General features: G+C 32.5%; 1 long non-coding RNA gene across 1 annotated transcript in view; it reads right to left on the reverse strand.

Moving 5' to 3' along the window:
• The window catches only part of LOC139078420 (uncharacterized), a 291,169-nt gene extending 276,968 nt beyond the window's left edge, over positions 1 to 14,201 (reverse strand). Inside the window, exon 1 of the long non-coding RNA XR_011531353.1 lies at positions 14,086 to 14,201. This is a non-coding gene — a long non-coding RNA (uncharacterized lncRNA). The remainder of the gene's footprint in view (positions 1 to 14,085) is intronic.
• Between the last annotated feature and the right edge of the window lie 232 nt (positions 14,202 to 14,433).

Below are 14,433 nucleotides of genomic sequence, written 5' to 3' on the forward strand. Positions count from 1 at the left end.
GATTCTCTTTCTGTATTTGGCCTTTGAGAGTTTGATTATGATATGTCTAGTTATGAATCTTTGAGTTTATTCTACTTGTGATTTACTTAGCTTCTTGGTTGTGTAGACTAAGATTTTCATTAAATTTCAGAACTTTTCAGCCATTATTATTTCAAATATTCTTTCTGGCCCTTTTTTCCTCTCTCCTTCTGGGATCTCCTTCTGGGATATGTTTGTATGCTGGTTGGTGTTACACAGGTCTCTGAGGCTCTGTCCATTTTTCTCCATTTTTTCTCTCTCAATTCCTGAGATTGGATAATATAAATTGACGTATCTTCCAGGTCATTCGTTCTTTTCTCAGATAGCTCAGAAATGCTGTTGAGCCCTCAGTGATTTTTTTTCATTTTAGTTATTGTACTTTCCAATTTGATAACTTCTATTTGGTTCTCTTTTATAATTTCTATATCTTTATTGATATAATCTATTGGTTGGGACATTATTCTCATATTTTAATTAGTTCTTCAGAAATGGTTTTCTTTAGTTCTTTGAATATTTAAAATAGTAAGTGTTATTTTTTTTTTGTCTATTAAATACAATATTTGGGCTCACTTTTGGAGGTTTCTATTGAGTGCTTTTTTCCCTCAAATATGGGTCATAATGTCTTGTTTATTTGTACATCTCATATATTTTTTGTTGAAAATTGAAATTTTAAATAATATAATGAGATAACTCTGGAAATCAGAATCTCCTCTCCTTATGGTTTGTTGTTATTGCTGTTTGCTTTTTCAGTTGCTTTCCTGTACTAATTCTGTAATGTCTATATTCTTTGTCAGCTGTAGCTCCTGAAGTCTCTGCTCAGTTAGCTCAGTGGTCAGCTAATGACTGGACAGAGATTATCTTAAATGACTCAAGTGAATGTCTTCTATCATTTGTGAAAGGACTCTGTGTGCATCTTAGGGCATATCTTCAGTGCTCAGGTAGGCAGTTTATAGCTCTGGCTACATTTCACTCTTTGTTTACATACATCCTCAAGATCAGTCAGAGGTGAGAGCTAAGGGCCCTCTCGTCTCTTTCTTCAGCATACACACATCTCTGGGCATGCACAGTCTTACATATGCATGTGGCCTTTGAGATTCTCAGGAATATGTTGAAACTTTTCAAAGTCCCCTATGGATATCCCCTTCCCTAGTTTTTTCTTTCTAAATAATCATCAGCCTGAGATTTTCCGCAACTTTTATCACTGTCTCAGGCAACTGCAATGTTAAACAATTGCTGCTGATTGTTTTTGAAAAATACACCCAGGTTAAGGGTTATTTGTTAGCTCTGGAATATCTCTGAGTGAGGTCAAATAAAGAAAGCCTGCTAAATGGAGTTTTCCAGAAAAGTCGTACACAAGTCTAATAATAACCATTTTTTGGATATGGAGCTTTCAAGGAGCTCTTATTCTGTTTTTTTCCCTTCAGTGGTTTCTGGGCTCTTGGTTTTCAAAGGTACCCTAGAGCTAAGGAGAGAAGGATTGAAATAGAAAAAGTTACAATGCCACAAATCTCACTATTTTTGCCCATATTTGACCATTTTCTTCAATAAATACTCCTAAGATTGTTGAAGGTTTTGGTTAACTTCCCAAGTTCTGAAAAAGTTGACTATGACAATTTTTGCCAATGTTCTCTTTGAGTAGAGTTTTGGAGGTGCTTATTCCACCATTCCCACTAATATCTCTCTATAATATATTTAAAAATATATACATACATATTTTTAGTTTCATTTTCTTTCTTATTTAGGAACACCAGATTTGTATTTATTTTATATTTGTAGTCTTTCACATCTGTTATTTACCCTATAATTATTATATAGGTCTCTCCTCTTCCATTTAATGTCTTATAATTTTCTCTGTCTTTCCATAATGCTTCTGATTGTATTTACAGGCATAGTTGCTTTATTACTCCTAATTTACCACTCAGTTCTTCTTAACACTTTAATTTTTATATAAATGTTTATATTTTCACCTCTGCTGCTTTTGCTGTCTGTCTTTTTTCTTGTAATCTCATTTTGAGGCATTGTAATCTTCTTTGAGAACATTTTTTAAATCTGGAATATCTTTGAAATTATGATGTTTCCTCTGAACTCTGCTCTTATTTCACTGAAAATCATCTTGGGAAATATATTTTTCATCTTTAATTTACAAGTTTTTGCTCTTCTTTTTTTTTCTACAATATCAATGCAAAAGTTTCTTAAAAGTTTTTTGTCATCATTACTCATTTTTTGAATGGAGCAGTTTCCTGAAAACTATTGTAATGAAGAGTGAGAGGATAAATCACATTTGATGTACTCAACAAATTCTCAGTAAATATGATTGCCCTTGCTGTAGGAGCACATCTTCACTTAATTTTAAGCTTTCAAGTATTCACTGTGGCTCTGGAAAAGCTTCTTGTGCCCACAAGTACTTGATGTTACCATTCCATGGGAAGAGATCTGTTTAAACTTGACTATGTTTTCTAAATAATTGCAGTCTACACAAATTTATTATTCCACTTGACATTTTAGCAGTATTAAAAATGATTGATTTTGCCATTCACTTGCAATGTTCTCTTTATTAGATTTCAAGAGATTAAATTTTCTAGTTTTCCATAATCTTATATTTTTCATAATTTTGTTGAATTTTTATTATTGTTCTGATATTTAATTGATTTTAAATTATATCTGTGAATGGAATGAGGTAGAAATGTGATTTATTCCCTCACCCTCCCAATAAAGTAAATTCTAACTGTTGTAACATAGTGTATTTTTTCATAACTTGTCTTTTTTTCATTGATTTGAATTGCTACATCCATCATATATTAACTTTTGCACACATTCATGTGTCTGTTTCCCAGGATGTATGAAGCTAGTTTGTTGACCTAATGATCCATTTTTCTTTCATTACCATATGAATTTAATCCTTACATTTAAATATATTTCTCTTGTGGATCATTCCTCTCTTCTTTCTTCTTCTTCTAAATTATCTTTGCATTTCTTTGGCTTTCCTTTTTGTTTCCTAATTTAATTTTAGAATCAGATTGCCAATTTCCATTAGAGAAAAAAATCCCTTCATGATTCTAACTTGCTGTGAATTGAAATAACGATTAATTGAAAATTATTGCCATAACTTTAATGATTTTTCATTTAAATTACTTGGATATTTTTAAGGAAGAGTTATTTCTTTCTATATTAAGAACATTTGTTCTCTCATATAATGTTACAGCTTATCTTTCTTCATATTGACTGTCCTAATGCGCTTAATAGGAATACATTGGTGCATTATTTAATAGTAGCAGTTATATTGGTTATAATTTTCATAATTTTACTTAGCAGTTGAAGTTTGGATTTGGTCTCAGGAAGACTGAGAGCAGATTACAAGCTTTTAACAATACTAATAGTGGTTGCATACAAAACTGGGAAGGCAAACTGAATCAGTTGTTTAATTACCAAGTTTCGTTGTAAGAAGTGAATTTATCCTCTAGGTCTGAGTTGTCCAATACAGTAGCCAGTATCTATATTTGTCTAGTGAGGAACTGAAGTATGGCTGCTGTAATGGAGGAAAAGAATTATTAATTTTAGTTTAAGTTTAATTTGAAGAACTGGACATGTAAAATGATTACGTTAAACAAAAATTTGTATTGCTGGAAATACATTTCCCTTTAACTGTTGAATCATGTAAGATATTACTGTCGCATTATTGCAGACCTACGTTGTGTCTATTATTACATATACACATATAACGAGTCAATGTAAATGAATTGATTCAGTTCAAGTGATGTTTTTCTTTTTTTTTTTTTTTTTAAAGATTTTTATTTTTTCCTTTTTCTCCCCAAAGCCCCCCGGTACATAGTTGTGTATTCTTCGTTGTGGGTTCTTCTAGTTGTGGCATGTGGGACGCTGCCTCAGCGTGGTTTGATGAGCAGTGCCATGTCCGCGCCCAGGATTCGAACTGACGAAACACTGGGCCGCCTGCAGCTGAGCGCGCGAACTTAACCACTCGGCCACGGGGCCAGCCCCAAGTGATGTTTTTCTATGCAATGTTATACTATTGTAATGTGTTTATCTGAATATTTTATGAACACAGCAGAAGTTACAGTGATACCTATGTAAATTATAATTGGCAATTGAATTAAAATACTTATTGCTTTAGTTAAAATACATTTATTTTCCTCTTTAACAAAATAGACCAATTGCAGGATGCAGGATCAAGTCGTGTAACAGAAACTACTATTAAAACGGTAAAATAAAGACAAAAAGAAAATGGAAGAAGGTAGGTACACATTATGCTATGAATGGCAATTGAAATCTCCTGCAATAGACCAAGAAAAACGAGCTTTATTATGATGATATAAAAATATTCAAATGTATAATGAATTTGACAAAAGAAGAGGTCAACAGATAAAAAGCGTTGACAAAGTTAGTTATCTAAAATCAGAATTAAATATCCAACAAAAATTTTTAAAACAGTTGTTAGGATCTGAGCCTGTGACTTTGGCCAGCTACAAAATGATTTGAATTCTTAGATAAAAATGAAAACATTCCTAGATAGTTTATCAGTCAGTGTTCAACTAGAGTAAGAGAGTAGGATATGTATGTATGTGTGTGCACGTGCATGTGTGTGTATTCTATATATAGAGAGAGAAAGGAATTTCCTTATGTGATAGTGGGAGCTTGCAAAGCAAGTCTAAACCCAAAGGGCGGGCCAATCAAGAAGGGAAGATCATCAGCCAACTGGAATTCACAGTCACAGGCACAGACGAAAGCTATTGTCCACAGGTGGAATTTCTGTCTGTTTCTTGTTCTCCTCCTCTTTAACTCTCTTGGGGAAACCTTGGCCATGTTTGAAAGCCTTCTAAGTGATTTATTCAGGACCAGCAAGATTAACTAGGATAATTTCCCTCAAAGTCAACTGATTACTGACCTTTATTACATCTGAAAAATACCTCCACAGCAACACCTAGATTAGTGTTTGATTGAATAACTGAGACTAAACTAGCCCAGACTTAGACTAGCCTGACAGATAAAAAAGACCATCACAGATGTAAAGATGGTAAAAAATACTACATCAGTTATAGAAATTTTGTTAGGAATTCATGAGGACCTTTTTTAAAAGTAAAGTATCTTCAATAAGCCACCAAACTATTTCTCATAGAATATGAGTTTTCTAACAGTTTCCAAATCTAACAAATACGTAAGTGCAAAATTGATAGTCTATTTCTTCAGATTTAAATAAGTTACATGATATGACAGAAATTGCTTTATTTATACTTTGGATGCATCTTGTCTTAAAGAATTTCCCAATTTAAAAAAGTCATAAATTGATAACCTAAATAATTGAATTGGTATCAGAGATATGTTTTGATTTTTTTTATAACTGTCAAAAATAATTCTGGCCTCATGTGAAAAAGATTCTATCACGATGGCCAGCATTCCAGGTATGTTAGGTAGAAAATCTAGATGTATTGGAATTCATAAACAAGAGACTAGTGCTTTTCTTTTGCTAAGTTCTACTGTGTGATATATATTGAAGACAAAATGTTTGTATCTACTTTTTGAAACAGGCCATGAAAAATGGCATTGATACTGTTGTTTAAATTTTTCAATATCCACATGCAAATGCAAGGAATGATCCTTGGTTAATCAAACTGTAGGAATAAATAAAGACAATTTTAAAATATTTTGTTAAGTTTTAGAAGAGTTTGTAAAGATTTACTGTACTATTAACACATTTAAGATTTTCTTGAAATCAAAAGAATGTTTGTGAAATATTTAATAATCAAAGAAAATAAGTTAATGGTAATGTGGTTTACATTTCTCACTACTATCACACTGCTTATTATCAAGCTAAATTTGAATCTCGAAGAAAAGAAAAAGCTTGTTTGTGACCACGCTAGAAAAGTGTAGATTTATGTTGACATTAAAACTTTTTATAATATAAATCAACAATAAATTTCTTGCACGCTACTCAGAAGATCCAGCTGCAGAAAATTTTATTGTAATAAATAGAACTATGTTAATTGGCTACAAGTCTAAAAGAAAGTAATGAAGAATGCTTTGATGATATTAATAAATTTAGATCTGTTTTTCAATTCATGCAATATCCTTTTATATTTGATGTTAACAATACTGAGTTAAAACAAGAGTTAGTGAATCTACTTAACTGGGAGAAATATAGTTTTGAAACTGGTAGGCTTTTGTTTCAAAGTTCAATCTATGCTAAAAAAATAAAGTACTTTCATGAAAGTGGATGCAAATATCAAAGAAGAATGATTTTATGTACTTAATTCAGTTATTGGACAATATATGCCTGTTTTCAACAATTTCTGTATGTAAATCTATTTTTTGAATGTAAATTTTATGAAATCTAAATATGAAACAAATCTTTCTGCTGAGTGTTTAGTGTTCAAATTAAGACGGACTGTTAGTGTAAAATACACACTAATTTCAAAGATTTTGTATGAATATAATGTAAAATAATTCACTAACAGTTTCTATATTGATTATATGTTGAAATGATAACATTTTGATATATTGAGCAAAAGAAACTATATGTTTAAAAATAAGCGACTCTTTTCTTTTTTTTTCTTCTTTTTGGTGAAGAAGATTAGTCCTGAGGTAACATCTCTGCCAGTCTCCCACTATTTCGTAGGTGGGATGCCTCCATATCATGGCTGATGAGTAGAGTATGTCCCTGCCCAGGATCTGAACCCATGAACGTGGGCTGCTGAAGTGGAGCACCTGGAACATTAACCACTCGGAGACAGGCCCCACCCCTGAACTCTTTTCTTTCTAACATTTTTTTTAATGTGGATACTAGGGCTTTTAAAATTACATATGTATCTTATATTTGTACCGGGCATCACTGCTCTAGGTAATTACAGCCCACATAGAAATTTCTTATCTCCATGTTAGGAAGATAAAGAATTATTGCGAGTGGAACACTAAGAGATCTTCATGAATGTCCTTTTGTATTTTTGTTCAGTTTTGGTTTTAAAGATATGTAACTGCATTTTACATTTAAATCATAGGCCCCTGAAATTATCAAGGCATTGTACTCCAAATGTGAGGAAAAAAAATACACAGGAATACAAAGACACGTCCCTACACTGAGGAAGTTTGTAATCCTATAAAAATAGGTAAAAATAAAACACACTTATTTAAAGAGACTAAAATCCATGTGTCCTGACGTAATGAAATTCTCTTTGAAAATTACTTAAAAGAAAACCTGGCACCACACAGCCATGTCTTTTTTTTTAAATTTAGATTTTTAAGAGGTTGGTCTATCTCTCAAGAACATTTTGGGAGCATGATTACAAAATAAACAGCCTAATTAAGCCCTCACTCTACGTATGCTTTACTAATGTCGTACCATTTCATAAAAGCAGATGCCTTTTTGAGGAAGCAAAATACAATTAAGGACAGACATTACAATTCACAGGCATCAAACTATATTGACAATATTGTACTTATAAAAACAGAATTGTGCTTATAAATACACATGGGGCCATAAAGTGAGGATTGAACACAATGGGGATCAAGTGGGAACACTAAGAATTGGCACTCTCCTGGTTTGCTTCCAAAAATGTCTGACAGTATGTCAAAATATCATTAGACATGAAGTTTTGCAGGGTTTCATTATTGGCAATGACTCCAAAGGTTACGTTTATCTCCTCCTTTATTACTAAATTTTTGCATTCAATATATTGTTTTAAATTCTTCATTTAGTAATAAAACGGTCTCTTTAATACTCTGTAGATAACTTCCAGACTCCCTAGATGTGACCACTATTTCAGGTCATTTGATAACTTTTCCCTTAGTTTTCTTTTTGCTTAAATGATTTATGAATGTTTTTCTAGATTACATAGTTTAGTTTTGCCTTGTTTTGAACATTTTATGAGTCAAATCATACTGTATGCATTCTTTTCAGTTTTGACTTCTTTTTTCAAACTTTTGTGTTTGTGAGATTCATCCAATGTTATTGCATGTAGCTATTTCATTTATGCTCATCACTTACAGTATTCCAGTGTACAATTACACCATAATTTATTAATCCTGCCATTGTTGGACCTTTAGGTTCATTGATGCATTTCATTGGCATTCCTTTGGCACTTCATTTAAGTATGGTGTTTTCATGGTTTTATTCTAACTTATTTTTGCTTTCTCTGCATTTCCAGCTGTCATTAATAATATTTTCTCAGACTCATAATTTTTCTGTAAGTTAATAAACAATTTTACCATGTGATAGTTATAAAAAAGTGACATGTTTTATTCAAAAGAGAATATACTCCGTAGCTCACAGATAGGAACTCATAAATTCTCACTTAAAAAAAGCTTACAATAACGCTGAAAATCTAGATTCACAAATTAAGTAATAGCAAAACCTAAGAGAAATTGAAATTATTTTAAAGAGAGATGGAGAAAATCCTACCAGTATTTAATTTTTAGAATATCTTAGCTCTAATGCATGAAACTAAGACAATCTAAGACAACAGGAAAATTCATGTTCCCTTAAGTACTTTTCCTCATATATAGAGAGCAAGTAATTGTATCTATGCAATAATGGAGTGTCTGATACTTATACCTATGCAAATTCAATCTTTGAAAAGGCTGAAGAATACTTCTTTCTCTGACTTTGCGTACACAGATACTCACGCAATCTAGCTTTTTATTCCATTAAGCATAAACTGTAACATACTATTAATTAGCAAAGAAATTAGCACATTGCTTAGAATTAATTCCCCCCACATACATTTATTATAAAGCTTCTATATGAGAGATTTCCACTTATTTAAAAGAGTAATACTGGCTATTCCCTCAAGGAGTTCGTAATCTATCATGGAAATCTTCTAAGAAAAAAAGCAATTAAAATACTAGGTAGTGGAAGATCCACTTCCAGAATAAGGAGATCCATGGACCTAAATGCCAGTGAAACTGGGGACAATTATTTAAAACAAAAAAAAGAAAACTAAAGTCTCTGGATATTGTTCTAAAGGCATCTAGCAAAGGAATAAACATGTACCCAAGATAATCTAGCAGATTTTGGTAGGAACAGCGAGAGTCTGTGGCACTTGAGCTACAAGCTGCTCCCATTCTCCTTCCCTACCAACTAGTGGGACAGAAGTTCCCTTGCAAACAAGTGTTGCCAAGAAGATGGGCTTATAGTCCCTGCAGATTCAATCAAGATCTATGGTATCTCCATGGGAGGGACAAGCTGCCGGCATTTCTCATTACCCCTCACTCTTGGTTGTAAAACATATTTTCCAGGTGATTATAACTGAGAGGTCAAAACTCTCCCTTTCTCATTCATAGGAGGAAGCTCTCTACCTCAGGAACAGCAAGTCAAGAATACTAGGGTCTTGGTTGCCTCAGCTCAGTTCACTCATAGGGCAGAGGTCCCACCCTGGAAGAAGCAATCCAAGAAGACCAGAGGCTACTGCGCCCACCAGTGTCCTGCTTACCAAGTAGGGGCATCAGTCTGCGAGAAGCAGACCACTGTCGCCATGCCCAACTCCAGAGCAGTGACTCAGCGATTTGGCCCAGGGAGAGAGGAAAAAAATAAAACAAAACAAAACACAAAACAAAAAAACAGAGAGACCCAGTGCTGTCCACAAAGGAATTGACCTTACTGAACAGAGTGGGAGAAAGGTGAAGTTGAAAGGGGTGCTCTCAAAAACAATGGAAATGTTGGTGGTAGTAATTAAGAGGAGGCTGTCAGCTCAGCTAGATCAAGGAGCTAAACTAGGCCAGTTAGTTTACCAGAGAAACTAATGAAAGAGAGTCAAGAAAAGCCATTGAGAAAATGTGATTTGTATATATAGATCACGTTTATTATATTTATTTATGTATATGTGTGATATGTATATGTGTATACACTCACACACACACACCAAGTAGAATATTATTTAGTCATAAATAATAATGACAACATGCATGGACTTTTGAGAGCGTTAAGCTAAGTCAAATAAGTCAGAGAGAGAAAGGCAAATACAATATGTTCTCACATATGTGAAATCTAAAGAAGCTGAACTCACAGAAATACAGAGTAGAGGCTAGGAGTTGAGAGAAATGGGAAAATGTTGGTTGAAGGGTACAAACTTCCATTGATAAAATAAATAAGTTCTTGGCATCTAATGTACAGCATAGTGACTATAGTTAAAAGTACTCTATTATATACTCACAAGTTATTAAGAGAATTGCTCTTAAATGATATCACCATTAAATTTGGTAATTATGTAAGGTAAACAATATGTTAACTAAAAAAGTAGACCAATCAGCTGAAAATCAGTGGAAACAAATAGCTGACCCTGATGACAACAGAGGCAAAGTGTTTAACAAAAAGATCAGGAAGAGAGACAGTTAAAATGAACCCTGATAAAACCAGTGTAATCCTGGGGTTACTTATGCAGGCCAGGGCTGTGCCATCTGAAGACAAACATCAAAGGCTTCAAAACAGACGGGAAACAGACTTCGCTTAAAATTCACCAGCCAAGTCACCATATGAATAACAAAGCAAACAGCCACAACAAAAAACATTGAGGTGTGTGTTTTTGGTACCTAGATTTGTTACAATATAATATCTTAAATGCCCAATTTTCAGCAAAAAAAAAATATGAGACATGCAAAGGAACAGAAAAGTATGAGCCATATACAGAAAAAAAATAAAAGCAAAATAGGAGCAGAAGCTGCCTGTGACAAGAAACTAATGCTGTGTTTAATAGACCAATGATTGAAATCAGTTACTATTAATATGTCCACAGAATTGTGGAAACCATGATTAAAGAAGTAAAGAAAGGTATCATGCCAACATCTTCTAAAATGGAGAATATCTACAAAGAGACAGATATTATTTTAAAAATGGAAAATTATAAGTTGGCAAGCACACTAAATGAAATGAAAAAATCTGTTAGAGGAGATAAGAAGTAGCTTTAAACTGGCAAAAGAAAGAAGCAGCAAAGTTGATGATATATCAATACAGATTGTACAATCCAAAGAATAGAGAGAAAAAGAACAAAGAAAAATGAACAGTGCCTCAAAGAAGTGTGTGACACCATTAAATACACCAACACGTGTGTAGTGGAAATATCAAAAAGGGAGGAGATAGAGGTGCAGAAAAAAATATTTGCAGAAATAATGGCCAATAACTTCCCAAATCTTACAAAAAAAATGTTAATGTATACATCAAAGATGTTCAACAAACCCAAAGTAGAATAAATGCAAAGAGATTCATACCTAGACACCTACAGTAAACATGTTGAAAGTCAAAGCTAAAGTGAAAATCTTGAAAGCAGCAAGAGGAAAACAACTCTTCTTGTGCAAGAAAACACCAATCAGATTAACAGCTGACTTCTCTTCAGAAACAATGGAAGTGAGGGCATGATATATTAAAAGTACTGAAAATTTTAAAAACTTGTCATTTGTAAATCATATCCAACAAAACTATTTTTCAAAAATAAAGATGAAGAAAAAATATGGTACACAAACAAAGACTGATAGAATTTGTTGCTGGCAGACCCTCCTGTTAAAAAATATTACAATAAATTCTTTAGGCTAAAAGCATGTGATCTCAGACAGCAATTTGAAACAACATGAAAGAAAAGAGAAAGATCACCAGAAACATTACCTATATAATCATGAAAGACAGTACAAATGCATATGTTTTTCTTATTTCTTCTCTAAAGTGTTTTAAAAAGTATTGTATAAAATGATATGCTTATATTTGTACTATTGGGCCTATAACATATAGAAATGTTATATATTTGACAATAATATCGCAAAGCTTATGGGTGGGGGCAAAGTTGTATTGGAGTAAGAAAACGACAGAAGGTGATAATTTAAATTGACAGAAACAAATAAACAGAACCAGAACTATCAAATAAAGTGTGTATTTGGTCTCCTTTCTTTCAGCTTGTTTAAAAGACACACTATTATGTAAAGTAATTTTCTAAAAATGTTTTTGCAGTTTATAGCACATGTAGGTATAATATGTATTACATTAATAGCATGAAAAGTGGGAAGAGGCAAAAGAGGTGTATGATATTGACTTTTCTATATCTCACTGGAATTAAGTCTGAAGCAGATTATAAGTTAAAAGTTGTATGGTAAGCCATAGAGCAACCACAAAGAAAATAGCTTTAAAAATATAGTGAAAAAATTCTTAGCAGAGTTAAATGTTACATTAGAAAACATTCACTTAATGGGAAAGAGAAAAGTAAAGGAGGAACAGAGAGGGGAAAAACGTGAGACGTGTGGAAAGTAAAATGGCAGACACAAATCCAACATTGATAGGATTATTAAAAGTGAATGGTTTAAACAATGCTACTAAAATGCAGAGTTTGTCAGAGAGGATTAAAAACAAGACCTAACTCTATGCTGTCTATTAGAGACACACTTTAAAGGCTATGCTACAAATTGGTTGAAAATAAAAGAACGGGAAATGATTCAGCATGCAAACACCAAACTTAAGAAAGCTCCAGTTATTATACTAACATCAGTGAAAACAGACTTTAAAACCAAAAATGCTATTTATTAGAAATACAGAGAGTATTTTCAAATGATAAAATAATCAATCTACAAGAAAGATATAAAATTATAAACATGTTTTTCTAACAGAGACTCAAAATGCACAAAACAAAAACTGATGGCACTAAAGGGAGAAATATACAATTGCATCATAATAATTGGAAGCATCAATAGTCTTTTTAAATAATGGAGAGTACAACCAGTCAGAAGATAAAAATAGGAAATACAGGACTTTAAAAAAAACATAAAACAACTAGACTTAACAAAAATCCATAAAGTACTCCACTTAACATCAGAAAAACGCACATTCTTCTCAAATACATAGGGTATGTTCTCCAAAATAGACTATACGCTATGCCATAAAGCAATCTTCAATTAATTTGAAAGTATTCAAACCATGCAAGTATGTTTTTTGAACATTATTAAGTGAAATTAGAAAGGAATAACAGAAAGAAATTTGGGAATTCACAAAATGTGTGGAAATTAAACCACATACTCTTCTAAACAATCAATGGGTTAAAATAAGAAATCATAAAGGAAATTAAAAAATGTTGAGATGAATGAAAATGAACACAACTGCAACTAAGCCAGTGCTTTATAGCTATAAATGCTTATATTAAGAAAGAAAAAATATCAAATCAATAACCTAGCTTTTCAAATTAGGATATTGGGGAAAAAAAGAGCAAGCTAAATCTAAAGCAAGAAGAAAGAAGGTAATAATAAACACTAAAGTGCACATTAAGAAAATTGAGAATGGGAAAAAATAGAGAAAATCAAGGAAACCAAAAATTAATTATTTGTAATATCAACAAAATTGACAAAACTTTAGCTACATTGATCAAGAAAAAAAGGGACAATATTCAAATTACTAAAATCAGGAGTAAAAGAGCAGACGTTATTATCGACTTTACAGAAATAAAAAGCATTATATGAGAATACTATCAACAACTGAATGACAACAAATTAGATAACTTGGATGAAACGGACAAGTTCTTAGAAAAATACAAACTACCAAAATTGACTCAAGAAGACATAGAAATCTGAATAGACCTATACCAAGTATAGAGATTGAATTAGTAGTAAAAACATTTCCCACAGGCAATATATACATTTATTGAATCATTATGTTGTACACCTGAAACTAATATAGTCTTATGTGTCAATTATATCTAAAAAATAAAATAAAAGCCCAGGTCCAGATGGCTTCAATGGTAAATTCTACCAAATATTAAATAATAATTAATAGTTCTTCACACACTGTCCCCCCAAAAAGCTAAAGGAGGTAATAACATTTCCCAACTCATTCTATGGGGCCAGTATTACTGTGGCACCCAAACCAGAAAAATATCTCACAAAAAATGAAAACTAAAGACAGTTCTCTTATTAATATGGACACAGAAATCCACAACAAAACTCTAGCAAACCAAATCCAATGACATATAAAAAGCAATATATGCCATGGATCAAGTGGCATTTATCAGAGGAATGAAATGTTGACTTATCATCCAGTATCAATTAAATTAATATACAATATGAATAGAATAAAGGATAAAAATCACAGGACCATACCAATAAATTGTGGCTCTTGTTCTTGTGCTTTGAGATAGCTGCTAGAGATTCAGTCATCATACCTGGTTGCAGAGAGCAGGAGACAAAATTCAGCACATGTCCCTTCTTTTAAGAATGCTTCTTGAAATCCACATACTACTCTTCTGCTAATTCAATTTGCCACACTAATTGCAGGACCTGAAAATAGTGTAATGAGTTTGAAGAACTGGGTCTTTTATCTGGGCAGCAAATTTGGGAAGCAATTAACAGTCTAACCTACAGATAATAATTGAAGTTCCTTTAGAAAAGAACATGAGTATTTGCAAAAGGTGAAGACTGACAAGAGAAAAGAGACTTTAGGGAAAAAAA

The sequence above is a fragment of the Equus przewalskii genome, chromosome 22 (genome assembly GCF_037783145.1).
Source record: "Equus przewalskii isolate Varuska chromosome 22, EquPr2, whole genome shotgun sequence".
NCBI lineage: Eukaryota > Metazoa > Chordata > Mammalia > Perissodactyla > Equidae > Equus > Equus przewalskii.